Here is a 14,217-nt window from a genome sequence, read left to right as displayed (position 1 = left end):
CCCTTCAGGTCCTGGTGTCCATGGCAGCCCCTGAGTGGCCCCGAGGATTCCTTGACACCATCCTGTGAGATCTTGGGAACAGCTTGCCCAGAGGAGCTGAGGCTGCCCCTGGATCCCTGGAAGCATCCCCAGCCAGGCTGGACAGGGCTTGCAGCACCGTGGGATGGTGGAAGGTGTCCCTGCCCATGGCACAGGGTGCAATGGGATCAGGTTAAGGTCCCTTCCAACCCAAACATTTCAGGATTTCAAGATCAGAGGGCACTGAGCAGGTGCAAATGCAGTTAGGCCTCCCTCGCACCTCCCTCTTATTAATAAAAACCAGACCCCAGACTAGCAGTACTCACCTTAAATGCAAAGCTTTATACACTTAAAAGCAACACTTAAACCACTTGGCCAATGGGGTGAATGTGAATATTTCGGCCTGTTGGAGTATTCCCACCTTAGGGATGAGGGAATTGGATGTTCAGATGGGGTGGGGCTCTCTGCAGTGCCCACCTGGCCCGGTGGAAGCTCCTGAACCAGAGCTTTGGGCGGTGTTGAACGGAGCTCAGGATGAGCTTCACCCCTTGAGAGGGGATGCGGACTCAGGGAGGCGTTTCCCGGCTGGGTTTGCTGGTTTGCCATTTTACTGAGCTGCTGGTTTGATGTTTCAATGAGAGAAGTCTAATGAAAGCAAAATAAATGTTGAAAAAAACATGAGAAATGTAAAGGCGAGAAAGCAAAGAGAAAAAAACCAAATGGATTATTTATTTATTTATTTATTTATTTGAATCTCCTGGTCCCTGTTATTTTTGAGGCCTGGTTGACAGCTGTGAATGCTGGGAGTTGGCAGTCCCGAGTCCTGATCTGAACACTCCTTTTCCCAAAGAGGCTGTGAGCTGTCCAAAGGCAGGAGGTGAATTAAGGCAGGTATTTAATCCTGGCTTACTGGAACAGGACTTTGGAGAGGTCAGGACTAAGGCCTCAAAGCCTCATAGGAAGTTTGCAGTGGCATAAGGAATTGTTTTCAGGCCCTAAGTCTTCTCTTCAATGAGGCAGCCTAAGGCCTCCACTGATGATTTTGTGTTGCTCCTGGGCACCTGAGAGAAAACTGGTTATAAAGGGAAAGAGAAAAATGAAAGGAAAAAAAGAAAAAGAGAAAGAAAGAGAGAAAGATAGAGAGAAAGAAGAAAAGAAAGAAGGAAGGAATGAAGGAAAATAAAGAAAAGAAAGAAAATAAAGAAAATAAAGAAAAGAAAGAAAAGAAAGGAGAGAAAGAAAGAGAAAGAGAGAAAGAGAGAAAGAGAGAAAGAAAGAGAAAAAGAGAAAGAAAGAGAGAGAAAGAGAGAAAGAGAGAAAGAGAGAAAGAGAGAAAGAGAGAGAAGAGAGAAAGAGAGAAAGAGAGAAAGAGAGAAAGAAAGAGAGAAAGAAAGAGAGAAAGAAAGAGAGAAAGAGAGAAAGAGAGAAAGAGAGAGAGAGAGAGAGAAAGAAAGAAAGAAAGAAAGAAAGAAAGAAAGAAAGAAAGAAAGAAAGAAAGAAAGAAAGAAAGAAAGAAAGAAAGAAAGAAAGAAAGAAAGAAAGAAAGAAAGAAAGAAAGAAAGAAAGAAAGAAAGGCAATGCATGTAGTCCTTGAGTGGAGTAGATGAGAATTGAAGGTAAATGGGTAGAGCCCAGAGATTTGGCCATGGAGGGGTCAGTTCTACAGGGACAGCTCCTGGACTCCAAACAGCCACAGAAAGTGATCCTTGCCTTGTGATCAGAACTGGTTTCGTGTGGCTCACGTTCCTGGGCCACCTCCCCGTGCCCTGGGAGCAGGACAGGCCCCGGGCACCAGAGGAGGAACAAAGGCCAAGCTCAGCCCTGTTTGCTCACTCCACGCACTGTTGTCTTCCATCAGATAAGCCCCTGGCCAGAGGATGGAATATTTCCAGATCCAAATCAGCCAGAAAAGAAGTGAGTCTGCAGACAAACAGCAGAGCTCTCGAGTTTCATCTGTCTGAGGAATGTTCCTGTCATATGATGGGGACCAGGCTGCCATTCCCAGGCACTGGGAGCCTTCTGGTTCCATCCTGCTCCAGGCTGCCTCTTGCTGCAGGTGGATTTTCCTGCAGCAGGATTTTACCCATGAAACAGCACAAGCAAGGGAAACAGCAAGGGAAGTTTCGGTTGGATGTTAGGAAAAAGTTTTTTTATTGAAAGGGTGATAAAATTCTGGAATGTTCTGCCCGGGGAGGTGGTGCAGTCACCATCCCTGGGTGTGTTTAACAAAGCCTGGATGTGGCACTGGGTGCCAGGGTTGAGTTGAGGTGCTGGGGCTGGGTTGGACTCGATGATCTTGAGGGTCTCTTCAGCCTGGTGATTCTGTGATTGTGATTCTGATTCTGTGAAACTGGCAAAGGGGGATGAAGGAATCAGGTGCTGGGAGGAAAAGCTACCCCTGCCCTGTCGTGGCTGGGTTGTGGCTCTGGCACTGCCATGACAGGAGATGTGGGAGGGCTACAGGTGACAGGAGCCAGCCCTAGGGGGACACTCTGGGGGCTGGAGACTGGCAGGTGACAAAATCCTCTGGTGGCTCTCCACAGCCACATGCCCAGAGAGGAGTAGGAGGTTATTCCATTGGCCTGCCCTGTCAGAGAATCAAAAACTTTCCAGCTTTTGCCTTTCTTTTGCTTTCTAAGCTGGAACAAAGCCAAGATTTAATGGATGTCATTCAGCCAAAATATATTTACCAGCTCTTCCTGCTTTCCCTGTGACTTTTGGCCAGTTGGAGTATTTTAATTGGAGGCAAAGCAAAGACTACTTTAAAGTGCTGTGGGTACAGGAGCAGCTTTTAACCAGCCTGTCCAAAGAGTGCCTGTGCTGAGAGCCAGCCCAAGTGTGCACAGGGGCATTCCAAAGAAAATCTCCTCCCCAATTATTACCTGCAGAAGGCAAAATTCTGAAAATTAAATAGAGTAAAACAAACTTTTAAAAGCATTTAATTGAATTTGGCCAGTTCTACAGAATACCACATTTATTACCTGGCTGCTTTTGAGCTGCAAATCCATTTTTTCCTGTTATTTTTGCCGTTTCATTGGAGAAAACAATGAACACCATTTTCACAGGGCAGAGTTAATGAAGGATTTCAAAGGCAGTGTACAGCAGGAATTTCACTCCAGCTTCACACATCTCAGCAGCACTGCAGGAGATATTCCATGTGCTCCATGACAGGAATTCCAAGGTCAGTGGCTCGTGCTGTCATTGTCTTTCCTTGTTTTATCTCAGCTCGTGGCTGTGGCTTTGTAAAGCCACCACTCTCCCTCGGGTCATTTGTTTGAGGTCCTGACAGCAGCAGGAAAGATTCCCAAATCCCTGCTCTGGATAACGTGCTGTCAGCAATCACTGGGCTTGGCAAACAGAGGCAGAGATCTTGGGGTGTTTGCTTAATCCTGGTCTAACACAGCCATAAAAGCGTTAATAAAAAAAGAGAGAAAACCTCAGGAATTCCTTTCCTGATGCTTCCAGTCCAAAGCAGGGATGGCTTTGAATTTGCACCACTCTGAAGGAGGAACGGCAGAGGCCCTCCTGGATTTGGAATTTGGAATCAAATCAAAAAGGTTGGAAAAGACCTCCAAGATCACCAAATCTAATCTTCAACCAAATCCCACCATTCCTGAGAACTTTGCTTGAGTTTTGGACACTGTTTGGACACTTTTTGGACACTTGTTCCCTTGGTGCCACCACCATCCCTAAACTGAGTTTTTAAAGGGTTTCCTGCTGCCAAGGATGCATTTCTCAAGTCCACAAAGCACATTTTTCACATCCAGCCTATGAACTGGTTCTGTTGGCGTTGCCACCTCAGGGGAAGGATTATGGAGAACATTCTGGAAAAGGGTGGAGCCAGGCTCTTTTCCAGGAAACAGTGTCAGGATAAGTGGAAATGGCCTCAAGTTGCTCCAGGAGAGGCTTAGATTGGATATTAGGGAAGATTACTTCATGAAAAGGGTTGGAAAGCCCTGGGATGGGTGGTAAAGTCCCCATCTCTGGCGAAGGTCCATAAATGCGTGGATGTGGCACTGGGGGACGTGGTGCTGGACTTCATGATCTTAATGGTCTTTCCCAGCCTCAACAATTCCACGATTCAATGGGCTTTGACTTGTACAGAAAGACAGAATGAAATATCAAAAGTAACCAAAGAAATATCAAAAGTAACCAAAGAAATATCAAAACCAACGAACGAAACTTTAAAACAAACCCCAAAACAACCCCTGAAATTCTGCTGTGAACTTGAACCTGTGACTCCTCACCTGAGTCTTGGTTTCGTTGGATCCAGAGCCAATATTTGGAGGCTTCCTGGTGTGTCTGTGTTGATAAGGGAGGAGGAGAACGGCCAGGAGAGAATTAAACCCCTGAGCAAATACCCCAGGCAATCTCTGCCTTTGTAGCTGTGGCCATTCTGGGTTAAACATTTCCAAACTCCTTTCTTAAAATAAATCAGGAAGAGATTTCTGAGCTCGGATCCGATTCCCACCAAAATTAATGTGGTTTTTTTTCCTCTTGTTTTCAATCATAAAAATGTGAGAAGGGCACGGTAACCTTGGAAGCTTTTAAAGTTACAAATCTGAAGCCTTTTTTTTTTTTAATTTCGTAAAACTTCAAGCAAAGATATTTTTTAAAAATAATTTGGTTTTCTTCTGAGCATCTTGGCCTTGGGCAGTCTTAGGCTAAAAGGTGCCAGAATGTTCCAAGAAAAGTTGGTTTTGCTGTATTTCCACATTTACTGGTGCCATGAAGTGGTAAAAGAGAGTTAATGAGAAAGAAATATTAAGGAATAAGATGTTTGGAGATGCAGTTGCCCAAGTACTTACTAAATGAACCCTGTAACTTTTAAGGACTCTTTTCAGCTATGGAACACAAAAAAAAAAGAATAAAAATTTTATGTAGTTTATTCATGTTACAGGCACCCAGTTTCATGAAAGATTCCAGGATGAATCCAATAAGGACGTGAATAAAAGTGGAAAAATATCAGAGGAAATTCTGTTTTCTTGAATTGCAATGGGTTCTTACTCTTTCATATACAAATAACTCCTAGGACTTTTTTACTCAGTATTTGCTTTGATTTATTTTGCACTTTATTTTATATTTATATTGAATTTAACTTTTTATATTTTTATTGCATTTTAAAAGCAAAAATACCCCACTTTTTAAATTTCCTGAGTATGAAATTCTAGTGCATGTGATGACACAGCATCAGCAAAAGTTCCTCAGTGTGTTTAACCATTGTGGCTGTCAACATTCAGGAGAATTTTCAAGCAAGGGTCGGGATTTGTTATGGCAATTCCTCAGAAATTGGGATGTGGCACTGGGATCCTTCAAGGGAATTGCTGTGGCTGAGCTCAGAGGGGACCCAGGCACCAAGAACTGGACTTTGGTCATGTTGGAAAAGGGGCTGGATCGGGGTCAGCCCCTGAGGAGGGGCCAGGATGGAACTGAAGTGGGGAAAGCCAAGAGATGGTGGAAAAGATGGGTCTTCTGGATAATTTATATCCATATTTGGGAAAACTGATTTGATTTTTCCTCCCCAACTCCCACTCCTTTCTGCGACAGCCGGATGTGTCATTCCAACCACAGAGTTCTTTAAAATCTCTGGTTTCTGTTCTGTGAGGTGTTTTAGTCACTGCTGGAGGGGCAGTTTGGTGTCACAGAGTCACAAAGGCTGGAAATTACCTCCAGGGTCACATCCTGGACAAGCTTTGCCCAAATCCCTGTTCCAAAGCTCCACATCTGCTCCTTTTGGTGGCTCCAGCACCACCCTGGACCAGGCTTAACCCCTCCTCAGTTAAAAGTGAAGAGATTTTTCCTAATATCCAGCCTGAACTCCCCTGGCACAACTGGAGGCTGCTTCTTGTTGGATATTGCCCTTCTCTGACCCAGAGATGGGGTAACTGAGAGCTGCTTTAAAAACTTTTGTTCCATTTTCAGTCTCATGAGAAGGTGAGACAATACCTTGTCTCACAATATAGATGTTATAATATAGATGTTATAATTCATGCCATCACGATCAGAAGTTAACTATTTCGTAATTACAATACATTATAACCATAAGTATCCCACACTTCTCCTTGTCCCATCATCTCCTAGAAGAGCCTTAACCCCCTTCAGCACAAAATCTGGTAGCAGAGAGCAGCCTGGATCAATCCAGAGCTTCCAGGGAATGGGGAATGAACCTGAATTAAGAGTTGGTTTCTCTGTCGTTATTCCAGGGAATGGGGAATGAACCTGAATTAAGAGTTGGTTTCTCTGTCGTTATTCCAGGGAATGGGGAATGAACCTGAATTAAGAGTTCGTTTCTCTGTCATTATTCCAGGGAATGGGGAATGAACCTGAATTAAGAGTTGGTTTCTCTGTCGTTATTCCAGGGAATGGGGAATGAACCTGAATTAAGAGTTGGTTTCTCTGTCGTTATTCCAGGGAATGGGGAATGAACCTGAATTAAGAGTTGGTTTCTCTGTCGTTATTCCAGGGAATGGGGAATGAACCTGAATTAAGAGTTGATTTCTCTGTCGTTATTCCCTGACCAGCAGGGACACAGAGGGGAAAGAGCCCAGGGTTAAACATTTCCCTTTAACCTCATATAATGAGCTTTTTGTTGGTGTTACTGTCATGTTCGTAGTAATCTCCTGCCCTGGCACCCCACCTTTATTCTGGGGAAAGGAAAAGCCTCTCCTTGGAAGAACAGGAGCTCGAGTGAACAATGCCAAGCACTGTCTGTGCTCAGCATCTCCGTAAGAGCTGGAAAATTGCAACAAAAGCTTTTGTGTGAGGGGTGTGAGAAAGCTCTGTGCTCGTGGTGACGTCTGGAGAGTGAACCCGTGGCAGTTTGTCCCATGAACAAAGCAGGAACATCCCTGCAGTGACATTGGCTGCTCCCGCTCCTTTTTTACACCCCCTAGGGCAGAAATGTCAGGGAATCCTGGAATGGTTTGGGCTGGAAAGGACCTCAAAGCCCATCCAGTGCCACCCCAGCCATGGGCAGGGACACCTCCCACTGGCCCAGGGTGCTCCAAGCTCCAGGCTGGCCAGAACATCACCTCAGACTGGGGCAGGTTGGGCACTATTGATCATTTTCCCCCATTTTTGACCTTGTGCAGCTGGATCTGGTGTGGGAAATCCAGGACTCCTGAACAACCAACCAAAATGATCAAGCAGAAGCCGTTTATTGTTTGCCTTACACACACTTTTATAGATTCTACAAACTGTTAAGATCACACTTCTTGACTGGTGCCTTTGTTCCCTCATTCTCTGCCCCCATTTCTCAACATCTGTGATTGGTTACTGTGCAGGTGTTTCACAGGCCTCTGTTATCCAGTTCTTGCCATCCTCGTGTTTGGTTTTTCAACTTCTTCATTCTTATTTTAGCACAGTTTCTGTCGTAGTAACCTTGATGTGCCCTGAAGAAGATTCCGATAAGAGCAGTCACTGATGGTATGGCTGGGGCACACGGAGCTGTTCAGACACATTGCTGCAGTCTGGCATTCCAGGTTTTGGGGTATCCCTGGCTGGCTTATGTCACCATAAGACATGAAAAAACATGACAATAACAGGCTGCTGTTCTCAAGGTAAAAAGGGGCAGTTTGTTTTCTGACTCTAACATTTATAGATTTCTAAAAGTGACAGTGGATTGGAGGGTGACAGTGCCGCCTCTCCAATGACACTGGACAAACAACAGTACATTAAATTTCTCCTCTTCCATAAAAGCATGCAAAACAATAAGTTATTTACAGAAAGTGTGTAAGAAATGATGTTTACATTCTTGTTACAAGAATGTAAACATAAAAAAACTTAAAAAATCTTTAAAAATCAAAATAACAGGCTGCCATGGGTCTGGATAGCACAGTCCTGTTCAGCACAGCCTCTCCAAGCTCCCAGGCAGCTCCCAGCCACAGGCTACCTTAGCAGCTCAGCTATTAATGATTTCAGCTCTTATTGATTATCAGCTCATTTGTGATTTCAGCTCTTTAGCGTGCCAAGTGTCTTTGGCAGACGCAGGGAGAGAGAGGAGAAGGCTGTGTGAGTTCCACAGAGGTGTCTTTATTGGGTCTTCTTGAAGGTTCTCAGGGACAGCTCTTCTGACAAACTGAGCAAAAGTAGCTCTTTATGTCATGTACAGTTTCAGAAATTGGGAGTTTTAGGAATTGTCCAATAGTAGGGGTCAAAGGAAAGTGACCTACAGTCTTACAGAGAGAATGCAAGGGTCTGAAGGTGGGAGAGGGGCTTCTGAGCCCCAGTCATCATTTCTTAGGCTGCTGAACGCCACGGAGGCATTGCAGGCCCTGTGCCTGCTACACCTCAGTGCAAGGCCATCCCTGCACCAGTTACACCAGTTCCACCAGAGCCTGTCTGGGCCGTGGACAGGCCGTGGAGCTCACCAGACCTGGGGTTATCCTAGAAACCTCATTTCCACTGCCAGCTTTCCCTGATAAACCCTGTTGGAATGGCAGCCAGCCTGTGATGGGAGGGAAATCAGCAGCCAGGTCACCCAGAGAGCTGCCAAGATAAGGGCTTCTCCAAACAGCTCTGTTTGTCCTGCAATTTATCCAGTAAATTGCCCTGTCTGAATGGATTCGATGGGACATGGATCACAGCTTGCAGCGTGTCCCCAGCTGCCACATGTGCCCCTGTTTGAACCAGAGCAAACCTGAGCCTCAGGAGGTGATATCTGAAATATCTGAAATTTATTCAGCACAGCTCAGAAAATCAGTGCTGAGAGCAAATTGCCATGACAGTGGCATTGGCCAAAAATTTGGGCCATGACTTCTCTGTTACCTCTGTTGTTATTTACACTCATTAGAGTTTCTTTGGATTCATAATTCCCTGGAAACATTTTGTCAAGAAATAGTGAGGTCATGGAGGTCAGTATCTGTCATTCTTTTTGTTAAAATTTTAAACTTTAACCCCACTTCTGTGCCCTTTTAAAACTGAACATCAGGATTTTATCCATCCAAAACTTTCAGAAATGAGTGGAGTTATTGTAGGGGATGAAGTATTAAAGAAAATTTTGTTCCAGTCTGGTGTCCTGTGCTCCTGCCTCAGACACGTCCTCACAACCACTGCCCATGGGCACACCCACGCAGATGGCAACAGCAGGTCCCTAAAAATCCATTTTTGGGGGCTGGGATGCATTTCCTGAATATTTCCTTCCCAGCCCTTGCTCCCATACACGGCAGGGACACACAAAGGCACCTTCCCTCCCTTCCTCACTCACACTCTGCTCTGTTTCTCACATCAACTCAGCTTTTCTCATCGCTCTGTGAGAGGAAACATCTGAATCACAACCATTGTTTCTGTGTCCGTGCATTGGTGCCATCCTGTCCAGAGCTGAGGTGGCAGGGAGCCTTGGGGACACACAGGGACACACACACCTGTGCTTGGAGGTGCCCAGGGACAGGAACAGGTGCACAAAGAGAAGGGATTAATCATTTTCAACCCAAAAGCTCTCATTTCTAGGGCAAAAATAGAATAAATAGCATTTTTCTTCTGATCAGGAATGCGTGTTTAATCCTTTCTGTGAGCATTTTTGAATTTCTCCTTCACCCATCCATGTTTTTCATCTAAGAACAACCAGCTGAGCATCAAACTCCACATTTTACCCAGGAGGCTCCAAATGTGAGGCTTTGGTACCAGGCTGCAGCTTTTAAAGACCTTTAAAGCAGTTTTGGAGACATTGACATTTTCCCCGTGACACCAGAGCGCTCAGGCTGAGCTGCCTCAATTAGCAGTTTAGTAAATGATTAATTGCATGAGGCTGGCCAAGCCATTTTAAAAGCTGCATAAATATTAATCAATCTGTTTTACAAGGTGGGAAACAGAAGAGCCAAGCAATGACAGAGCCACGGGGATGGGCCGGGGTGGGGATAATGTGGGATTGGTGCTGAATTCCAGGGGCAGGTCCCAGGGGGGATTTGGGAGTGAGGATCAGCAGGGATCTCTCACCAAGCTCCCTGGGAATACAGAGCCTAAAAGCCAAGGAGGACAAGCCAAGTTTTACTGAGCTGGGGAGGAATTAGGAGAATCAGGAGTGATTCAGGGCCACATCATCCTTCTCGTGCCACAAGGTGACAGTGGCATTTCAGGCTTCTCAGCACATGACGCTGTTAAAAATTTAGAAATTAATGTAATTTGAGGATTTCAGTGTGGCTGAAGCACTTCAGAGAAGTTTTGCAAAACTGAAATTTACTCTTGCAGATATTTTGAACAGTGCTCCAGACTCCAACTTCCCTTTCACAGAGGGCTGTGTTCACCATGGACCAGGACAAGGTGAAAGAGAGGGAAAGCCCAGGGGGAGAGCTGAAGTGATGGCAGAGAGTGAACAAAGCCAGGCCCCCGCTCTCCACAGCTGCAAACATTTTTATAAAGTGTTTAAGATAAGGATTGATTGCGGCCCGCGCTGTGGGCTGAGCTGTGCCAGGTCTCACGTTGCTGACTAATTCCCCTCGCTGGTTCCAAGCCACTGACTCCAGATTTGCGTCATCAAAGGCGCTGAGTCCGAACAAGCGCGGCGGAATCGCGGCTGAAGCGTTCCCTGGAGGAGCCCGGGTGAGGAGAAGGCTTTGCTGCTCTCAGCTGTATTTATCTGCTCCCCTTCCCACACCCCCAGGCCAGACCCACCTCCAGCCCCCGGCCCTGGGCAGGATTATCCCTGCTCAGAGGAGAACAAGGGACACCTGTGTGCCCCTGGCATCTCCGTGTTCCTCTTGAACGGAGACAAGGAATTGGGCTTGAATAGCTCCTTTAATACCCTTTGAAGTCAGCAGGTATTATGGCAAGAAGAATCTTGTTTACTTTACCCTCCCTGTATCTTGGGCAATTGTCTCTGGTTTCCTCATTTTGGGTGTCTGACAGTGCTGCCCCTTTTCCTGGGGGGGCAGGAAAGAGGTACAGGACATTTCATTCTCTTTTTTGTCATCCTGCTGTCCTTCAATGAGAAGTTCTGCTGTTGACAACTCAGCTGAGCTGTTCTTGATGCAGGAGATCCCATTGTTGCTTGCCAGTGTAACTGTGCTCACTTTTATCCATGATTTCCAACAGATGCCAGGGTTTTAACCCTTGATTTAAACCTTGATATTTTTGCCTTCAGAAAAGCAGATCTCATGCACATCTCACTCTTTAATATGGGAGATTTTCTGACAGCAAACTCTAAGAGTGCTAGTTATTGCAAGGATGAAAGAACAAAATTGTAATTGTACCAGTACCAATTACCAAGTAATTGTGCTCTACTGTATCCATAATTCTCAATGGATGCCAGGTTTTTAACCCTTGATTCATATTTTTTGTGGCACTTTCAGATTTCATGCACATCTCACTCTTAAATATTTCAAATTTTCTAGCAAACTCTAGGGGTGCCAGTTATTGCAGATTTCATGCACATCTCACTCTTAAATATTTCAAATTTTCTAGCAAAATCTAGGTGTGCCAGTTATTGCAGATTTCATGCACATCTCACTCTTAAATATTTCAAATTTTCTAGCAAACTCTAGGAGTGTCAGTTATTGCAACGGTGAGAGAACAAAATTGTAATTTGGCTCCTGTATCCATAACTCCCAGTGGATGCCAGGTTTTAACCCTTGATTCATATTTTTCCTAGTGCTTCCAGAAAAGCAGATTTCATGCACATCTCACCCTTAAATATGCAAATTTTCTGACACTAAACCCATTGGAAGGCTGAGAGAACAAAACAGGAACACTGAGAAATGACTGCTAAAAATAGAACAGTCGGGAGAGAAGAAGGATGTGGGAGGAAAGGAGATGAAGGAGAGATTATTTCAAAGCTTTTTGTGAGGCTTTGAGAATGAGCTGTAAAATCCCTGCACAACAGAAGGTGAGGGCACCTCCTTGGGATGAGTCAATGCAAGGGAGGTTTGTGCCCTCAGGTTTGGAGAGAGGTGAATCAGTTCCGTTAGAAACAGCCACCGAATAATGCTTTAGGATTTCAGCTTTTGTGTTTTCCCTCAGATCCCATCACTGCCCACCAGACCACCCCAAACCCCCACCATCAACTCCCTCAGTCTTTCACCATCCTGGAGAAATGAGCCCTTTGGTTGGTGTTTTTTTCCTGGAAATAAAATGGTTTTCCCATTTTGGACAGACAGAAAATTCCTGTCCAGGCCTGGGAACCAAGGACACCTCACTGCCCCAAGTGCCAGAAATGGAAACAAAAGTGAGCTGGGGGCAGCAAACTTGGGGTCAATGACTTCATGACCTGAAGCTGTAATTGGAACATTAAACCCCAATATGCAAATGGATGAAATTTGTAAAAGTGTGAAAACCCGTGAGTCCATTTTGGGTGTAGCCCCTGGGGGGCTTTGTCTGCCCTAAATGTACCTGAAGATCCTTCAATAAATAGAAATGGTTTTATTCTCTTATTTTTGTCTGGCCTCTGGTTTTAGGCAGTCCCAAAAGGCATCACCAAGCTCCTGTCCCCTGGCAGTGACAGCGCCCAGAGCTGAGCAGGGACAGCTGATGGCACAGAAGTCGCTTCCCAACTTCCCAGGTGCTCCCAGTTTCTCATTACCCAGGGGGACCTGAAGCCCCCTGGAAAGGTCTCTCCTCCCGGGGTATTTCAGGCACGGAGAGAGGGATTCATTGGCTGAGGGAAAACTTTAGATCATTCCATAGCAGTGTAAGGCTTCAGCAGAGAAAGTTGAATTTCCAGACTTCAGTGGTTTTGTGGAGAGTGGGTTTAGCTTAAAACATAAAATCTTGGATTCCTGGAATGGTTTGGGTTGGAAGGTGTTGGAACCCTGGTTACTGAGAATTTCAGACTTTCTGTGCTGACAGGCACTGACCCCCAAGAGAACTCTGCATTGACCTGAGGCCATGGGGAAGGCTTCCAAAATGGAATGATAGAACTGGGATTGTGGGTGTGGAGTTTGGATAGAAGTGTGCGACATCATCTGGTGGAAAACTAAGAATTTAAAGTTTTAGAATATAGTAATGTATATAAAGCAAGATAGAGGTTTTAGGATGAAGGCTGGTCCTTCTTCTTCACCTTCTTCTCCTTCTTCTCATCCTTCTTAACCTTCTTCTTCACCTTCTTCTTCTCCTTCTTCTCCATGTTTTTTGTGTGGTTTTGTGTGATTGGATAAAAAAGTCCCCATTTCAGGCACGGTTGGTTGGTTATTGGGCTAAAAGTAAAAATAACTTAGGTGTCATTTCTTAATTGGATATTTTATCATTAAAATGCCTTGCAGAGAGAGATGGGCTCCATTTTTAGTTTTTTAGAGGGAAGTGCTGCAGAACTCAGGGTTTGTGAGACTGTGACAGAGATAAGAACTAATAAATATCCGAGTCCCAACAAGAAAATCCATCCTGTGATTGAATCCTGATCTTGGCAGAGAAAAGAAGCAAAAGAATCAACAGGAAGGGACCTTAAATCTCATCCCACTCCTCCCCTCCATGTGCAGAGACACCTCCCCTGTCCCAGGGCGCTCCAAGCCTTGGGCACCTGCAGGGATGCAGGAGCAGCTCCTGTGGGAAAGGCCCATAAATCAGAGATAAAGGCGAGCCAGGGCAGAGATCAGGATCCAACCCTCGCCCTGGAGTGTCCTGGGTGGGAGACGTCACTGTCACTGCAGTGCTAACTGCTTTTTTATTACCTGATAAGGGTGATTAGGGCTAGACAGGAACTGCAGGTACCTGATAATCCCGTGTTCCACAAACCCTCCCTGGAACAGCCGTTGGACTACGGTGGGGAAACGTGTGAAAATCACATTTAGAATTAAATTAATAATAAAATAATAAATAATTTCTTTTTTCATATTTGGTTCAGCTGCCTCAGGGAATAGGGGATATTGGAGCAGAGAAAATCCCCTTTGAGCAATTAGTGTGTGATTACAGTACAAACCCCTTCAAGGTCTTTTTCAACCTAAATAATTCCATTTTTCCATGTTAGTGCTCAGTTTCAGCAGGTTGGGACAGGTGATGTGCTTTGGAGGTGAGGATTGGAGCTTGTACTTTCAGAGGTGGCTTGAAAATGCCTTTTTTTGTCTGTCCATGCCTGTGGAAGGGAATCTGAAGGGAACCCTCACTGTAAGGGTTTCATGGATTAATTAATGAATGTATGGATCAGTTAATGAGGGTATGGATTAATTAATCCACCTGCTGATGGATAAATCCTTTTCCTGGAAGAACAGGAAAAATAACAAAGTGAAACCTCCTCTCTCCATTGGCCCTTCAATGTCAGAAAGGCGGCTCAGGGTG

General features: G+C 45.1%; 1 long non-coding RNA gene across 1 annotated transcript; it reads left to right on the top strand.

The window, feature by feature from the left end:
- Positions 1-1,460: 1,460 nt before the first annotated feature.
- LOC135287219 (uncharacterized) lies at positions 1,461-13,521 on the top strand. Its single transcript, XR_010351037.1, has 3 exons — positions 1,461-3,199; positions 10,204-10,554; positions 12,104-13,521. It is a non-coding gene; the product is annotated as an uncharacterized LOC135287219 (long non-coding RNA).
- Positions 13,522-14,217: the final 696 nt, after the last annotated feature.

The sequence above is a fragment of the Passer domesticus genome, chromosome 28 (assembly GCF_036417665.1).
Source record: "Passer domesticus isolate bPasDom1 chromosome 28, bPasDom1.hap1, whole genome shotgun sequence".
Classification (NCBI taxonomy): Eukaryota; Metazoa; Chordata; class Aves; order Passeriformes; family Passeridae; genus Passer; species Passer domesticus.
Note: the sequence above shows the minus strand (reverse complement) of the source record. Positions and strands in the feature narration are given on the sequence as shown.